The sequence below is a fragment of the Rhinopithecus bieti genome, unplaced genomic scaffold, assembly GCF_001698545.2.
Source record: "Rhinopithecus bieti isolate Rb0 unplaced genomic scaffold, ASM169854v2 scaffold_4480, whole genome shotgun sequence".
NCBI classification, from domain to species: Eukaryota; Metazoa; Chordata; class Mammalia; order Primates; family Cercopithecidae; genus Rhinopithecus; species Rhinopithecus bieti.
Genome location: NW_016804510.1, coordinates 466159 through 473931, shown reverse-complemented (window position 1 = coordinate 473931; position 7773 = coordinate 466159).

Genomic DNA, 7773 nt, shown 5'->3' with positions numbered 1-7773 from the left:
ATATATTTTTGGCCTCCCAAAAGTCTCAAAATATGTGTATCAGTGGGGACATTCCTCCTCTTCATTCAATTATTCTAAAACATTAAAAGACCATTTTGTCTGGGGGGTGGGAAATTATAGTAGTTAATGGATTGATTAAGTTTGGATAAGGGTTCATCTTCCAAATAGCTGGGATCTAAAACAAGTACTACCATTGATTTTGTTTTTAATAGCCATCATTTCCCCCTGACTTCCCCTGGGAAAGGATTTGAAAGAACTTGAGATTTTCCACTTACATTAGATTGAACCATTCAACTCAGCTCTGTTTTAATGTCTTAAAGCTATCTTGGGGATTACTTTCATGCTATATTAAAACACTCACTCTTAAAACAATGGGTTAGCTTTTTACATTACGATAGGCATACTATGTTTAATAAATATTTATTAATATTTCCATCTTAGGGAAGTTTCAGCATGTAAAAGAAAATAAAAGCTAGGTATACAAAGACTCTTCTGAAGTACTATTTTGGTAAAAGTTTATTGCATTGGGATCTAAATGTCCCATGCATGACTAACAAATGTAATACTCACACCTCCATGTCAGATATTGAAAAAGCTAAGCAAAAAGAACCTTTTAGAAACAAAGAAGTTGGAGGTAGGTAATATATCCTTATACTGCAATATTTGTGAATCTAGTAGTTTAAAATAATCATAAAAGTGGAAAACATTAACATTTGCTTTAGGATCTTAAAGTGAATCATCTGAAACTAATTTTGGAAGGACTGAGCTGTTCCTACAATTTTAACACCTCTATTTTCTGTTATAAGTATGCTTTTTCTACCTAATAAACCACTATAACCTCCAAATTGTACAGTAAATGCCCAGAATAGACCTTTGCTGGAGTAGTATGCATGTGCTTGGATTTGTTAGGTAGTATGTTTGGCAGGGCTTGTTTGATTTTTCCCTTCTAGGAATTCTTCCATTCTGGATATTCTGATCCAAGTTTCACCAAAATTTTTCTGTGAAACCCTAAACAAGTAGCTTAATATGCTTACATTTTAGTTACTTGAAAAGAAAAACCTAGTTCACAGTGTTAATTACAGAAATTACCCAAAGAAATTATTTTCCAGCAATCTGAAAAACACAAACCAAACTAGTTCCTACTATTTCTGAGATTTTCAGAACATTTAATTTTGCAGAGCAAACTAAGTTCTCATTTGGCCAACCGGTAAAACCGAAGCAATTTATATTTTTCATAATGTAGTTCATATACCAAAAGCATTAGGCCGATCACCAAGTAGATAAATTACTAATATTAAGAGTATGTTATTGAGAGCAATATATGGCAAATGTAACTATCAAACTTCTTTATCTATCTATGGCATTTTATTTTCATTTAAATCAAGTATAACTCCACAGCTATCCTTGTATTTTTTTCCATTGTTCTATTTTTTCCATCAAAAATATCACATTTGTGTGCACTTGCAATTACTATTTCAGTCACTATTTCAGTTACTAGCATTGCAATTACTATTTCAGTAACTCTGAAATTTAATTCTAAACATGTGCAAATAATGTTGCAGCCATCATTTACTGAATTAAAGCAGGTTTTCTGCATTTATGACATCTCACAATCCTCCCCTGTAAAGATATTCCTACAAGTACACGGTCAAAACTTAAGTAAGAAGTTATTTTCCTTTTAGGACAACAGCTGTACTATTATTCTCTCGCTACATTTCTCTTGCAGGTAGGAACTTTTAATATGATTAATCACACATTCTTATTTTTTTCAGATTTTTCTTTTTAAAAATGTTTGTGCATGTTTTCTTTAAGAAACTATTCACAGTGCCACAGAGTAATTAAACCATACACACACACACACACACACACACACACACACACACACACACATATATATGAACACATAAGGTTGGGAATTATTTTTCCTAGGGCTCATGAAGTCCCAGCAGGACTTGCTCTATTATTCTATTGTTAATGAATAAGTAGTGCAACAAGATCAAGAAAAACTTAAAATGTGTATGTTGAAAGAAGTTGCTGTTAGCAGAGTCCAAATCATGCTTTACAAAAAGCTGACTACTAATTTGTATAGACATAGGTAGAATCCCAGAGGCTATATGAAAATCCCCATAGTGCTTTCTGCAAAAGAGATTTAAGTATAGCAATTATTGCATTGTTTGTGGTTACAGTGCAGTTAACCTCCCTTATGTAGCCTTAGGCATAGATAGAAATTTGACATAGCAAAGATTTTAATGATTTTCTTCCTTTCTTACCTAATATATTTACCTTGATAACTTTATAGTATGGGAACTACAGGCTTTTTTTAAAGTAGAGAAAAGGGGTAATATTGAACATATTTAAGAATCTTTTCAATATGGGTAATAATAAGAATGGTGACAACTATAGCAACAACCAATGAAAATGGATTCTGTCTATAAATAACTCTTCCCAACCAGTTGAATATCAGCCTTGGCACAGGCTCATACTGTCAAAGAAATTTACAGAAACCTGAAAATTCCTGTTTTCTGTTCCTAGTGTCTTTGCCTATAAGTGCATTCCCGATCTCAAGAGCTTAAAGAACCAGATAAAGCATAAATATATACATACATACATACATACATACCTACACTTAAAAGGATCAAAGAGGTAAGAAGACAATAAAGAATTACTAAGGTCCGAAGGGAAGGAAAATTGAGGACTGAAGGAAGAAAGCTGTTTTGGAATCACTTTTGTCCTAAAAAGATTTGTGGATCCAGGGAGATTACAATATTTGTTTTGATCAGCTTCACAAGTAAGAGGAGACAGAAATCAAAGCCTGGCATGTACAACTTGGGAAGCCGAACAGAAAGCCCAGCCAAGTGGACTGCATTTTGAAGGTAGGGATGTCCCAGAAATAACAGATCTTATCTGCATTTACATTCAAATTTTAATCTCCTATACTGTCCATAGATATTTTAAACCTTGAAATTGGATTAAGGCAGTACTAGGAGCGGTAACTACAGACTCCTAGCAAAAATATCAGGAACATTGCTAAAATTTGAACATGGACTGAGTCATAAACCAAGTATCAACAAATAGAAACAATTGAAAATCATATAGAATATGTTCTTAGGCTATAGTTCAATTAAGCTAGAAACTGCTGAAAAGGAATGAACAAAATAAAATGTTTTTTCAATTTAAAGAAAGCTGAAAATGCCAATAACCTTAGAAATGAAGAAATAAGCTTCTTAATAACCTGGGGTAGACAGAAAATTATAACGAAAATTTAAAACATTTAAAATTGAAAAATAATGAAAATACTATATATCAAAACATGTCTGCAGATTTGGGCAAAGAAGTATTTAGAAGAATACATATTGTCTAAAATGAATATATGAGAGAAGTATAAAATTGCTAAGAATCATCTCAAAGAGAGAAAACAAATAGCAAGAAAACTCAAAGAGTAGGATGAAACAAAAATAAAAGTAAAAATTACTGAATTAGAAAATCACATAACAGAAAAGTCAACCAAGATAGTTTTTTAAGTTTCATAGACGAGAAACATCACATTAGAACTAAACATAGGATATTATGAACTCCTTTCAGCCAAGACATTAAAAATTCAAAAAAATAGTTTAAAATCTCAACAAATTTGTTTTTTTCTAAAAGAAGAAAATATTGAATAGTCTTTTAAGTTTTAAAGTAACTGAATCAGTAGTGTAACATTTTCCTACTGAAAAGGAAAACTATGGGCTTTGATCCAGCATTTTCTATTTGGCACAATGATATTCACTCATTTTTTGAGTCTCTGACATTCCTCAATGTTTCACTATCTCTGAGCAATGCAGGGTGCATTATCTTAGATGTATTTCTCTTTTCTGACATCCCATTAAGTGGTGGCCAAATTCTGTTGTGTCTATCGTTTAAGTCATCCTTAGATCTCCCCACTTCTCTTTTTCCCAAAAGATCGTTTTGTTTTTTTTTTAACCTCATTCAGGTGGCCATCATCACTGCTCTCCTGGATGACTGCAAGGATTTCTGTACAATCTCTGTCTCTTGTATTGTCCATTCTCAAACAAAGTGATACTTCTACAATCAGAGCGATATTTCTAAAACAAAAAGTTTATCATGCCTCTTCCCTGATTTTCCAAAAAAGAAAAGTAGGTAAAAGTTAACAATAAGAAGCTTATCATCTTTCCATTTCCCAAGGGATGTAAAACATCTTTAACATGTTTTTCAAAGATTTTCAAAGATTTACTCCGTTCATTGTTCCATCTTCATCTCTCACAATTACTCTCCTTAAGCTCTAAGTTTTAAACATCAATGTACTTTAACTTATTCTTAACAATCATGATTTCTCTTGCCTCTGAACACTTGTGTGTAATGTTCTTTCTGACTGTAACTCTCTTCTCCCATGTACTCCTTTTCAGTTGAACAATACTTATTAATTCTTTAAATCTTAGTTTCAACTTTACTTCCTTTGAGAATCCTTCATTTGCTTTCCAAGTGGGTTAGAGGTCTTTCCTATGTGTTCACATAACATATTCTAACTTCCATCATAGCACTTCATAGAATGTGTTGAAAATATTTTCTTACTGGTCTGTATTTTCCCACTTGAATGTAATCTCAAAAAGGCTAAAATTATATCTACTTAATATCATAATCCCAGTATTTAGTAGTACATGAAAAGATTGAATCACCCGTAAAATATAGCTAAATTATATTTGACAATAAATGCTCAAAATTTTCAATAAAAAGCAAACACTAAGTCTTTCAGACTGTAAAATTTCTATTGACCTATCTTAAATTCACTAAATCTGTCTTCTGCCATCTCAAATTTAATATTGATCCTCCCTAGTAAATTACTGAATATGATCTGGCACATTTTTAATTCAAAATACTGCATCATGACCCAGTAAATTTTATTATATTAATGCAAGAATAGTTCAGTATTATAAAATCTAGTGACATAATTTGTTACATCAAAAATCACAGTAAAACTAAATAATATCAGCAAAGATTGAAGACACCGTTGATAAAATTTAATGACTAACATTCTTAAAACCTAAGTTATGAGAATATAGAAACCAAATATGATAAACTAAGAACAAATAATACTCTAAATAGCAAAACATTAAAAGCATTTTAAATTTTCTCTGTCATCAGCAGTTAATATATTTTGAATATTCTACCAAATACACTAAGAAAAAGATCATCACAAATATTGCAAGAGATAAAATATTGTATTTTTGCTGATAGCATAAATGTTCAGACAGTAAACCTACAGAACTCCAGGTAGAACAAAAAAGTCCTCTGAGAATTAACAAGAGACATGGCATGGTTGGTGCATATTTCTTTCCAAAAATTGTCAATAACTTTTCTCTATATGGACAATGAGCAGTAACAAAAATAAGAAAGATATTTCATTAACCATACTAAAAAACAGAATATTTTAAGAGTTTTAGGCTAAATTTTTTACTAAAATATTCTTTATAGAAAACATACTAACAAAAGTTGAATTCGTGGAAAGACATGCCATGTTCTTGGATGAGAACACTTCATATGAATTAAATTCAGTTTTCTCAAAATTAACATATATTCAGTGCAGTTCTAATTAGAATGCTAATATTACCTAAAATTTTTAAATGAATTTATATTCAAATTCATATAGAAAATTGAACAACTGAGAAATGCAAAAAAAGTTATGAAAAAAACGATGTCAGAGGGACTATTACCACCAGAAACTATAACATGCTATGAAAACACTAAAAAAAAGTAGTCAATATGGTATTTGAAAGAAATGGGCAAATAAATCAATGCAAAATAATAGAAATGACAAATAGTTCTCTTATATATGACAATGTAATATATGGCAATGGCATATTTTAATTCAATGCTTTATTTAATCTAGTGCATGTTATTGTTATAACTCGCTAAATATCTGGAAGAAAAAATGTTGAACCTTCATCTCACACTATATGGAAAAATAAATTCCAGATGGATTAAAGGAAATTTTGTTTTAAGTTTTAAAATCAAAGGCTTCTAGTAAATATTAACAACAAAGTAAGGTTCAGATATACCATCTGAAGACAAAAACCCAGGAGTTATTACAAATATACATATAGGCCTATTTGCCTCTAAAGAATATCACACATTTGAGTAAAAGACATATTAGAGACACTGAAGTCCTGATATCTTACTTCTCCCAAGCCTGCTCCCTCTCTGTCCTTCCTAATCTCAGTTGATGGCCACCTCATATTTTCATTTGCTCTGGGCAAAAGCCTTAGAGTCATCCTTGACTCTTCTTTCACATCTATCATCAATAAGTCAGAAAATACAATTTCCTACCTCTGAAATAGACACAACGTCTGGCTTCTGACCATGCTGTTCCCACTGCTTTCTCCCTGCTGCAAACCGTCATCCCCTGAGGCCTACACTGCTCCAGTAGTCACCTGCAGGCCTCTCCTCCTATTCTGTTTCTTCTTCATCAGGCTTCTGAAATTATCCTTGTTTTAAATTTTATTTATTTATTTATTTTTTGAGACAGAGTCTTGCTCTGTCACTCAGGCTGGTGTGCAGTGGTGTGATCTCAGCTCACTGCAACCTCTGCCTCCTGGGTTCAAGCGATTCTCCTGCCTCAGCCTCCCGAGTAGCTGGGATTACAGGTGTGCACCACCACACCCCACTAATATTTGTATTTTTTTTTTTCTTTTGAGACAGAGTCTCGTTCTGTAGCCCAGCTGGAGTGCAATGGCGTGATCTTGGCTTGCTGCTACCTCTGCCTCCCAGGTCCCAGTTCAAGCAATTCTCCTGCCTCAGCCTCCCGAGTATCTGGGATTACAGGCACGCACCACCATGCCAATTTTTGTATTTTTCGTAGAGATGGTGTTTCACCATGTTGACCAGGCTGGTCTTGAACTCCTGACCTCATGATCCACGCCCCCCCCAACCCCCACCCCCGCCTCCCAAAGTGTTGGGATTACAGGCATGAGCCACCACGCCCGGCCTAATTTTGTAATTTTAGTAGAGATGGGGTTTCACGGTGTTGCAGGCTGGTAGGCTAGTCTCGAACTCCTGAGCTCAGGTGATACACCTGCCTTGGCCTCTCAAAGTGCCAGGATTACAGGCCTGAAATTATCCTTTTAAAACACAACTTAGATGTGATCATTTCTCTACTGTAAACCTTGCAACAGCTACCCATTTCTCTCAACATAAAAACCAATGTCCTTACAACCACCACCCCCAACCTGGCTCCACACCCCATTCTTTCTCTAACCTCATCTACTACCCTCAGCCTTGGTTCACTCTGCACCTTGATTCACTAACCACAGTGGTGATTCCTCACTGTTTCTCCAACACAGCAGGCCTCCTGCTCCTCCTGTCTACAATGATCTTCCTCTGTCATCCACATGGCTTACTCTCACCAGACTTTTAAATATCTGCTCCATGTTACTTTCTCAGCAAGGCCTACAACCTTATTTAAAAGAGTAATCGCCTCCTAGGCCCCTTCTTCCTGCTCTATTCTCTTTGTTTTTTTCTTTTTCAATGTTCTCTTTCTTTTTCAGTGTTCTTCAATGTTCTCTATAATTTAGTTATTTGTTATGTTAATTGTTTTTGTTCCCCACCCCACGCCCCCACTAAAATGCAAGCTCCTTTAAGGCAAAGATCTTTGTCTGTTTTACAAACTGATGTCTCTAGAACTTTAGAACAGGATCTACCACAATGTAGGAGCACAAAATAAGTGGATTTTGACGGGATGAATGAAGAAACGAAGGTTGTATAATATCATAATAAAAG